At 41.0% G+C, this 10484-nt stretch overlaps 2 long non-coding RNA genes across 3 annotated transcripts; both read left to right on the forward strand.

Annotated features, from left to right (window-relative positions):
- Positions 1-2866: 2866 nt before the first annotated feature.
- LOC308172577 lies at positions 2867-4248 on the forward strand. The gene is made up of 4 exons (XR_013937859.1): positions 2867-3002; positions 3546-3658; positions 3739-3789; positions 4101-4248. It is a non-coding gene; the product is annotated as an uncharacterized lncRNA (long non-coding RNA).
- On the forward strand, positions 4247-5370 carry LOC308172576. 2 transcript variants are annotated; one of them, XR_013937857.1, is made up of 5 exons: positions 4247-4290; positions 4412-4529; positions 4737-4805; positions 4899-4978; positions 5240-5370. It is a non-coding gene; the product is annotated as an uncharacterized lncRNA (long non-coding RNA). The 2 variants fall into 2 exon arrangements; XR_013937858.1 differs by having other exon boundaries at positions 4263-4529.
- Positions 5371-10484: the final 5114 nt, after the last annotated feature.

Genomic DNA, 10484 nt, shown 5'->3' on the forward strand with positions numbered 1-10484 from the left:
TTTTAGTTGTTTACCAAAATATATTCAAGTTATAGTCATAGAATGAATATGGCCTTAAAGTGCAGACTGTCAAACACCCTCATTAATTTGAGGGTATCCAGATCCAAGTTGGAGGAATGGTTTAGATGTTACAGCTCTTTAATACGTGGCACCCTCCTTTTCAAGGGACCAAAAGCAACTGGCCCAATGACGTGACGTCCAAACCCCTTTATGAAGTGAAAATAAGGAAAATGTTTATAAAAAAACATTTATTGAATCTATTAATCTCTGTTTATTAAATGATATGAAAATGTTTTGAGGGTGTAGCATAGCCAGTGTTTCCTCTACATGCATTTATTGGTGGCGGGCCGCCACGAATGAATTTCCTCCGCCACGAATTGATTCAGTCCACACACACACACACAAAAAAAAAAATTTCTCAAAAAAAATTAAAAAATCTGAACATTTTAGCTGATTAAAATATATCTGATCCTAGATCAGCGCTATAATGGATGTTGACTAAAAGTGCACCTAAATCCACACCCATCTCTCTCTAACCGCTGATCCAAAATCAGATTAATGACATTCAGTTGACGACGTGACACAAGGGCTCCTGATTGGTCTAAATGTGAACTGTGGTATTATTGTTATTGTGTACAGGCCACCGTAGTGACATCAGGGGGGTATTCCATCAACATCGCTAAAGGGAAAATCCAGGTTTAGTCTGATAAATCTCGCGAGAGTTCTTAAAAATATCCAGGCATATTCTGATAGGTCTCGCGAGAGTTATCAAAAATAAGCCAGGATTTTCCTTTAGCGACGTTGATGGAATACCCCCCAGGTCAGGTGGGCAGGTTACGACGAGACAACAAGAGACCGGTATTGTAGAGCTTACAGAGCGAGTTAAAATAAAGACACTTACATTGAAATACAGAAGGACTCACGTGTATGTTTAATAGAATAACACGACATGGTGTCAGAAGTCCTGTAAGTGAGTGTTAAGAGTTAGATCGGCCGACAAGTGTCATTTGAGCTCGTGACGGTGAGAAGGGAGAAGAAAAAATGGATGCTAATGCTAACGCGGGAGCAGCTGCAGTCCAGAGAGCTTCTTCGAAAAATTAAACGAAAACAGCGACAGATGGATGGATTTTTCAAGAAAAAAGATGTCCCAGACACTTCAAACATTGCTGAAGCTAGCAGTGGCTATGAGCGACCCGAAACTGCATGGCTGGCAGGACCAAAGAAGCTAGGTGGTGGATCAGCTAACAGCGTTTATGGCGGGGTACCTAGCTAGCAACGTTGGCGAACTGGAAAGGCCTCCCTCGTCATTGAAATCACATGTATGGGAGCACTTTGGCTTCCCTGTTACTTATAATAATGATGGAAGGAGGGAGGTCGATAAGAAAGTTATGGTGTGTAGGCATTGTGCCACGCTGAAATCTTATGAGGCAGGCAATACGTCAAGCATGGCCACACATTTAACGTGACATCACCCTGGTGTGTTGATGACGGGGGGCAAGAAAAAAGTAGCTCAACAACAACTTCTCCAAACGTCATTTAAACAAACGATTCCTGCAGACTCAGACCGGGCTAAAGCCATTACCAATTCAATTGGGAAGTTTATCGCGGCAGACATGAGGCCATACTCCGTTGTGGAGAACGGAGGGTTTCAAAATATGATCAATGTGCTTGAGCCACGTTACAAAATCCCCTCGCGCCCCCACTACTACTGACAGAAGTGGTCAGTAGTAACATGTTAGACAGTGAGGCAGCGAGCTGAGACAAAGGCTTCTACTTACCTCCGAGACTCAGTCTCCCGTTCTCCTTGTTGACTGTTGAGATGTTTTCCGCAGTAAAGGAAACCAAATACAGAGATGTAACTATTCTAACCGTTCTGCCATCACTACAGATGTTGCATTACTGCTGTAATGTTTGCCCTCTGTCACAGTTGTAAACTTAATAATCACTCGTAAGCTTCAGCACGGTGTGTGTTTACTGACTCCGCCATCTTAGATCGACTTCTCGTTCCCTGGTATCGCGGGAATAGACCACGTCGTCGTCGACTTCTTCTTCTTGTTGTTTTGGTTTTAACGGCAGCGTGCGTCCTTGATGCTGCATTACTGCCCTCTGCTGGAGGCAGTTACCTCCTACAATGTCCGTTCTGTCATAATATGGTCATGCTGATCGTTTACTCCTATAGTATCCATCTGCGCGCAACAAATCCAACACCCGGAAATGTGTTGGGCCACGTCATCGTAAGCGCGTCGGTAAAAGAAACCGCGAGAATCCGCGAGATTAGAATTACAAGTACAATGGCAAATGCAGCTCAGGTGAGAATTTCGAAATATTATTAATGAACATGTTATAGTTTTCATATATGTATTTATTATTTAGGTTGTTGCATGTGTTACGCATTTGGCTGTAGTTTTGTTCATCTAATTGGGTAATTCTATGTGGTTTAGCGTTATCAGATATGAGATTAGATTCAACTTTATTGTCATTGCTGAGTACAAGTACCAACAACAAAATGCAGTTATGCATATAACCAGAAGTGCAAATAGTGACAAAACAAAGATAAACATGTACAGCCGGCAGGGCTAAAAAACGCCGCGCTCAGGTGGGGGGAAGGGAATGACTTTCACGTGGTAATTATTACAACTAACACTAAGTTAAAGATGAACTATATGCTATTTTCGAACTTTGGTAGTGTGTTCACTGTTGTATGTAGGTTGCACATATAATATTTTGAGCTCAGGTCACATATTTTCAAGCAAGATGAATTAAAGGAATGAAATATTCAATTTAAAGGAAATGAAAGTTATTTGGAGTCACATTCGATACATTCACCTAATTATATTTTATTCTTCCATAGACCAACATGATGTTTCCAGATGGACAATATCCTGCGCTTAAGAGATTGGACTTGGACACATTCCAGTGTCCATGTTGTCACAAGGCAGGGAAGTACCCTGCTCTTCTATCTCATATGCAGTTCCACCATAGTTCTGCTGTGAAATATGGAGGTAAGTCCACCTATATATTATCATGTCATCATTTGAATTTTAAATGGTGTTAATGTGTTATTTCTGTGCCCCAGCACATCCTTGGTGTAAATTAGTTTTAGATCAGACATTGTGGGCTCATTTGATGTTTGTGTGAGCTTTCACATTCCACATTAGATTTATATTACGGTTCTGACCTGTTAGCAACGCTGAATTAATTACCTAATGTGGGTTTAATTATTAATTCAAATGCAAAAGTTCAAGTTATAGGCATGGACCCTATGTTATCGAATTTTTATTTAATAAAAGTTTGGGCATTTAGCAGACGCCTGTTTCCAAAGCGACTTTTAATCAATACATTTGACTAAGCAAGTGAATCATCAATTCACCAGTCGTAGCAGGAAGAGTAATCTACCTCAGACCAGGGGTCTATTATTGTTAGTGACATGATTATGTATTGTTCTCACAAACACCTTTTTTCAAATTATGTATTTACAAAAATACAACTTATTGGTATGTTTCTAGTAGGCCTATCTTCTAAATCACTTTCTTTATTTCTTTTAGGATATGCTTTTTATAAATGCTTTTTATAAATTTGTAAATTTATAAATATAAGGGGTGTTGCTGAGAAAATTGTTGCGGGATCCTGGACAGAGAAGACTGGTCTGGATTTGGAGGTATTGTTTGAATGTTACTATCATATTATAGCTATAGTCATAATTACCTACTATTCTCTAACTAACTTTTCTTCGTACAGGGGCTTCCGAGGCAGACCAGTGGCAATGACTGTGGTGTCTTCATGATAATGGTGAGTTATGGTAATGCCACCAAGTGATATGGCACACTTGATTGTTCCTTAAAACCATCAAAAAAATGTGTAAATGTATGTAACAATGACTGACCACCACTTAGTCCTGACCAACATTCTGTTTGTGCATTTGCAAATAAAAAGGTGTGCAATAAAAGGTATTAAGGAACATTCATGTGTGCAGACCTCTCATATCACTTTCCTATGGAGTTATCAGCCATGTACATTTCATTGGATGTGTGTGACTACCTTCTCACTGAGTTATAAGCTGTCACATGGTAATCTTGTCTTTGTGTCTTTTCTCATTACAGTATGCCTGGTATTTCGCCATGGAGGCTACCTTTGACTTCAGCATTGTAAGTATTAAGAAAACAAGAACCCATTATATCAATATGCTATAAGACTTTGAATGCAAATTGAGTAACTGCTCTTTCTTTAGGATGACATGTCTCTCCTGAGAAGGTGGTGTATTGTCCTGGTGGAAAACATTGGGCTGGAAGGGTATGCTGCAGTGCTACAAAAATAATAATTGTATTTGTACATTTATTATCAAGAGGACTTTGGGGTAACACCTGGCCCTACAATTCAACCTTCCGGTGAAGATAATGTGTGTTAATTTCAGATATGGAAGGAAGTTTGCTCACTTTAGTGAGGAAGGCAGAGCGACCCTTCACGACAGTGTCCCACCTGTATTCAGGACCTATTCAAGTGTTAAAAGGAGTCATGCAAGCAACACCATGGTCAGTGCATCTCTCACTAAGTATCTATGACCGTGTGCCTGTTTCTGAATGGGCTACTGCTCCTAAAACACATACTCCATGCAACTTTATGGCACATGCAATATGTTTAGTGGTACTGTGTCATTCTGAATCCAGCCTGGATCTCTTTTTGAAGTAGTTAACCCTTTCATGTAAAACATACTGGCAATAATGGTGGACTCTGTACAGATGCCACTGGACACTGACGAGGACCACACGTACTTCAAGAGGCCTTACAGCTTTCCTCCTAAAGAATTGGTTAGTGTGAATGAAGTTTATTGCATACAAACATACTATCCACCATTCACAGCTGTACACATAGTCATGCTTATGTGTGTATCCTGTTACCAGGGACAAAGATGTCAGAAGCCTGGAAAGTGAAACCACACTTTATATCAGGACACTTGAGGTAGAATGATCAAGGAAAGAAAGTGAGTGACTCATTCAGTACTTAACTGCACCTTTTCATTGTAACATGGTTAAGCACTGTATTATTATTTTAGGAAAGGGCTCAACAAGTTCAACACCAACGAAGAGTGACCAATGACTTGTTAGTGCATTGCATTTGCAATGCATTTTGGAAACATGAGGAGAGTGCTAATACAAATTCCATGACAGTTTGCAACCACTGATGAATGTGAGTTTCTTAAATTAATTATTAATCACTTCTTTATAACATTTTGTCTCAACAGTGAGAAGCAGCTGTCTCACCATTATATGGTCGAAAATGTGAGAAGAAAAGGAAGCTGAAAGACCATAGAGACAATGTTGAAAGAGCACTTGTGCTAAAGTGCAATCAGCAATGATGTCTTGATTGAAGCGCATTGAGTCGTATCTTGTGAGATGCGCTATACAAATAAAGCTTGAATTGATTTGATCCCTTGTACACTTTTTTTGGGCATTTGTGTTGCAACACACCTGTACATTCTGCACTCTACCCTGTTAGGCCCTTATTTTACTCTAGACAGAAGGGTTGTAACACTTGTTATTAATTCCATTTGGTATACCTCATAAACTTTCTTGCATTTCTGGTGTTTGCATTTTACATATTCTAAATATATGCTATCTACATGTCGCACTGGATGGGGTTATTGCTGTTGACTCATCAGAAAGTAAAGACTAATTCACAGAGTGTATGAAGATTCCAGTAAGGGTTTTGTGAAGGAGCCCTAGTGCTGTTGACATCAGAAATAGAATGTTTTATTTAGCTCATCAGTGTGCACTCAGCACCATGGACACCTCCAGCCCAGCACCTTGCACCACGGTTCCTGCCCTGCTCCATGGATTACAACGATGATCGCCTGACCCTTGCCTGACTCCACCAAGTCCTTTGCCTGACCCCTCAAACCTGTTTGACCTAATAAAGTCCCTCACCTGGGGTCATTGACATTCTTTTATTTATATACAGTTAGGTCTGGAAGTATTTGGACAGTGACACAATTTCCATAATTTTGTCTCTGTATGCCACCACAAAGGATTTGAAATGAAACAATCCAGATGTAATTGAAGTGCATTTTACAGCCTAAGGATGGCCTGTTTCAGTTGCATTGAGAGCTCTGTTGACTGCATGTTGTGCGTATACAGCAACAGCCTCCAAATGCAAATGCCACACTTGGAATCAACTCAGACCTTTTACCTGCTTAATTGATAAAGAAATAATGAAGGAATAAATAGCCCACACTGGCCCATGAAACAGCTTTTGAGTCAATTGTCTAATTACTTTTGGTTATTATACATAAGAGCTATAATTCATAAACCCTTCCTTCAATTTGGATGTGAATACCCTTAACCTAAAGCTGAGAGTCTGCACTTTAAGCCCAGTAAATTCTGTTGGAAATCTCATATAAGATACGTTAGATCCAAAGTATCAAGGAGTATTGCAGTATTGTGCAGGGCAAAACATATTCTGGAACAGAGGATGTTGTATACTCTATATTGTTGTCTTGTCTTACCCTATTTGAGTTACTGTGTGGAGATATGGGGAAATGAATATAAAAGCACTTTAAACCCATTGATTACACTACAGAAAAAAGCTATGAGGATTTTGATTGATTGATTGAAAACTTTATTAGAAGATTTGCAGAAGTAGGTACATGAAAGTACATATTACATACAAGGTCAACTAACAGGATAAAAACCCAAGAAAGCCACTGGCTTATTTCAATTGGGGTCCTTGATTCTCAATTCATCTTTACATGTAAGACCGACAAAACAAACTAGTACTATCTACAAGATAATACAGACAAATAACTATTACTATCTACAAGATAAAAATACATCCATCATGGGAAGAACAATACAACAAAACATCAGGTATGTACAGCGGGTAGGGCAGGTGGGGACATACACCACAGGTGGGGGCGGGGGACAAAACACAAAGTATGTACAGTGGGTAGTTCGGGTCTTTTAATCTGATTTTTGATTTAGAGGGTCCAGTTACGGATTGCAGCCTCCTGTAAATGTTTTTTGAGAGTGGTTTTGAAGGTGGGCAGTGTTTTGCACTCCTTTAAGATTATAGGAAGGGCGTTCCACATTTTTACTGCAGTACAGATTGTACATGAGGTCGGATATCGTGATCACACTAATAACTTGTTCCTAATGTCAAAAATATGAAGAAAATATGAAGGAAAGCAGAAATATTGCTCTATTGCTCTATTTAAAAAAAGGTTTAAATTATTTTTAATGAAAAAGTATTAGAACGGATGATACTGAAATATATGTATTAATTAATTGGATTATATAATGTAAGCATAATTGTTAAGTATAAACAGGGGTAGGACAGGCTTCTTCCTACTCCTTTTCGAACAATTGATAGGACTGTACTCTACATATTAGTTTTTTTCCGTAGTTTTCACCGTAGTAAGGCCGTAGTAAGGCGATTCATGGTTTACTCCTAGTGTATCCATCTGCGCTGCGCGCATCAAATCCATCACCCGGAAATGTGATGTACCATACGTCATCATACCGCGCCTGCATATTTGCATAACACATTTCCGGGTGTTGGATTTGTTGCGCGCAGATGGACCCTACTCCTTTTTTGAGGGGACTTCGGATCCGGAAGTAAATTTCGCATTAATTTTCTCCATTGACATTTCCGAAAATCCTTATATAAATTGTTTTAAACCTGGAACCAAGCCAACCGGTGATCTGATGACTCATGACCTTAATACATTTGATTCTGAGCAAAAAAAACACTGGGAAAAACGGAAAAAAGGCAAGGGTACACAAGACTGTGTACATAATTATTTTAAGATAAAGCATTGCGAATGATACCTTTCCAAAGCCTTTCCAGATCAACCATGATTTCCCCTTGCGATTATTTTCATTAAATGAATGAGAAACGTCCAGTATTTGACATTATATGTTTATTATCAGTGACAAGGTAGCTAACTGGCTAGCAACAACAAAAATGGTACTAGGTTACAATCTTGAAGTAGGCTATCATCTGTTGTTTTTCTGTATGACCTGTATCCTCCTTGCCCATGCTCCCAGGTATCCGTGCCTCCACCAACTTCTACACTAGATGTCTGGTGATGACATCACCTGTCTACAGGTACAGAGCATTCCCCATTTACCCTAATACTAAGGCTATTTTATCTCATCTTGACTAGTCGTAGGATATCCTCCCAACCCCTGCCCCCGACCCCGACTTCAGGAGATGGACCTGGTACCAGAGAGGTGTTGTCCTCAGCCTGTCCGTCTGAAAAGTGCTGGTGGATGAGTGAGTGACACCACACACACCTGTACACACCTACACTGTTGTAAAACATTTATTTTGTTTTAAAACAACTTTTACTGGTGAGGGCTGCTTTATGAGACTCTCTATGGGACAGAGCCCTTGCCCCCCCCCCCCCCCCCAGGGCTGAATAATATGTGCATACTCACCTGCACACACACACATATTAAACAGTGTCTGTTCTGTTCTATGAGTTATTATTCCTAGCAGAGACCATTCAGTAGTCTTTCTCGCTTCCTGTAGGTACACTGCCAACCAAGTCCTTCTCACTTGTGTGAGTGTGGGGATGGCCACACAGATCCTGGCCTGGTACATGTGTGAGCTGAGCTTCAGGAGATGGACCTGGTACCAGAGAGGTATTGGTACCCCCACCCAAGTTCAATAGTTCAAGATGCTAAAAAGATATTGTCCCATCGTTTCAATCATTGAGTTTGACAACGTTTTTATTGTCTTGACAAGAGAACCTTTCAGCTCATGCTGTTATGTTTTTAACTGTAACAGTAAAAGACATCTGAGAAGACGAAATTGTTCACAAAGGCCTCTCTAAGTGAGCCAAGCTATACAGCTATGGCCTCAAGTGATACTGCAATCAAAACCCAACTTTTAAGCCCTAATCAGATAATATGGTGTTACTGTAAATGTTGCTGTGTTTGTGTGGTTGAGTCTTTGCCTGTGTGAATGTGTATAACTATACTAATACAACCCACTGTCTCTCTCCCTCCCTCCCTCTTGCTCTCCAGAACTTTGAGCTGAATCTGTCGGTGAAGTTGACAGACCACTACCTGTCTCACAAACCTGTCTGTAGGGAGTCTCCGCATTTCATAGGCTCCACAGCCATGCTCATAGCATCCAGGTGTGAGGGGGAGAGCACACACACACCTCTTTATTCACACTGCAGTATTTTCAAACACTACACACTAACCTATGCCCCCTCCCCTCTCTACCCGCCTCCCCAGGGGCACTCTCTATCCTGCGTGAACAACTTCCTGTACATCTGCGACAATGGCTACGAGAGGGAGGAGCTTATCTCAGGTTAAGAGTCTGGGTGTCGTCCTCGACAGCACCCTTTCATTCCACTCCCACGTCAACAACACCATCCGGTCTGCTTACTTCCATCTTCGTAATATCAACCGCCTCCGCCCTTCACTCACTCCCAACAGCGCCGCAATCCTGGTCCACTCCCTCGTCACTTCCCGCCTAGATTACTGTAACTCCCTTCTCTTTGGTCTCCCCCACAAACTGCTCCACAAGATCCAACTGGTCCAGAACGCTGCTGCCCGTATTGTCACCAGAACCCCTGTCATCAGTCACATCACCCCCATTCTACACCAACTCCACTGGCTCCCCATCAAACACCGCATCGACTATAAAATCCTTCTCCACACTTTCAAGGCCATCCATAACCTCGCCCCTCCATACCTGTCCGACCTCCTCCACATCAACATTCCCACCCGGTCCCTCAGGTCTGCCTCCTCCATCAACCTGACCGTCCCCCCAGCCCGTCTGTCCACCATGGGGTTTAGAGCCTTCAGCCGCTCCGCCCCTCGCCTCTGGAACTCCCTCCCCCCTGACATCAGGAACATTGACTCTATCATCTCATTCAAAACCCACCTCAAAACCCACCTGTTTACGCAGGCATACCCGTGATGATTTGCTTTTCCCGTGCTGATCTGCTGCTGGCTATGTTTTATACTGTATGTTTCTATGTATTTTGTGTTTTGAATTTTGTGGCTGTTTTTAGATGTGTTGTTGTACGGGGACCTTGAGTGCCAGGAAAGGCGCCATATAAATAAAATGTATTATTATTATTATTATTTATCTCCATGGAGACGAGCAGACGCTGGGCTTCAATGTCCGTCCTTTACCGCTTCCTCTTGCGCTATGCCAAGGTGTATGTGTGTGACTGTGTGTAATAAGAATGAGAAATAGTTTGCCCCGTAAACATTGTACAGCTTGTCACTATGGTCAAATGTACATAAAAAAAATAATAAAATAAAAACAGTGATACATATGTCATACAACATATGACAGGATGAATACTGAAGTATCAGAGAAAAATGAGAATCACTATAGTCTAGTTGCCCCAGTATGGAAACAATCAGGATCTCTCTCCCAAAGAGAGATTTTTAGCTTTTGGCCAAATGTTATTTTCTTTACCATAGAAACTGAGGTAAATGTTGGACTGTATCTCACACGTTTAT

The sequence above is a fragment of the Nansenia antarctica genome (assembly GCF_963989245.1).
Source record: "Nansenia antarctica genome assembly, chromosome: 17".
NCBI classification, from domain to species: domain Eukaryota; kingdom Metazoa; phylum Chordata; class Actinopteri; order Argentiniformes; family Microstomatidae; genus Nansenia; species Nansenia antarctica.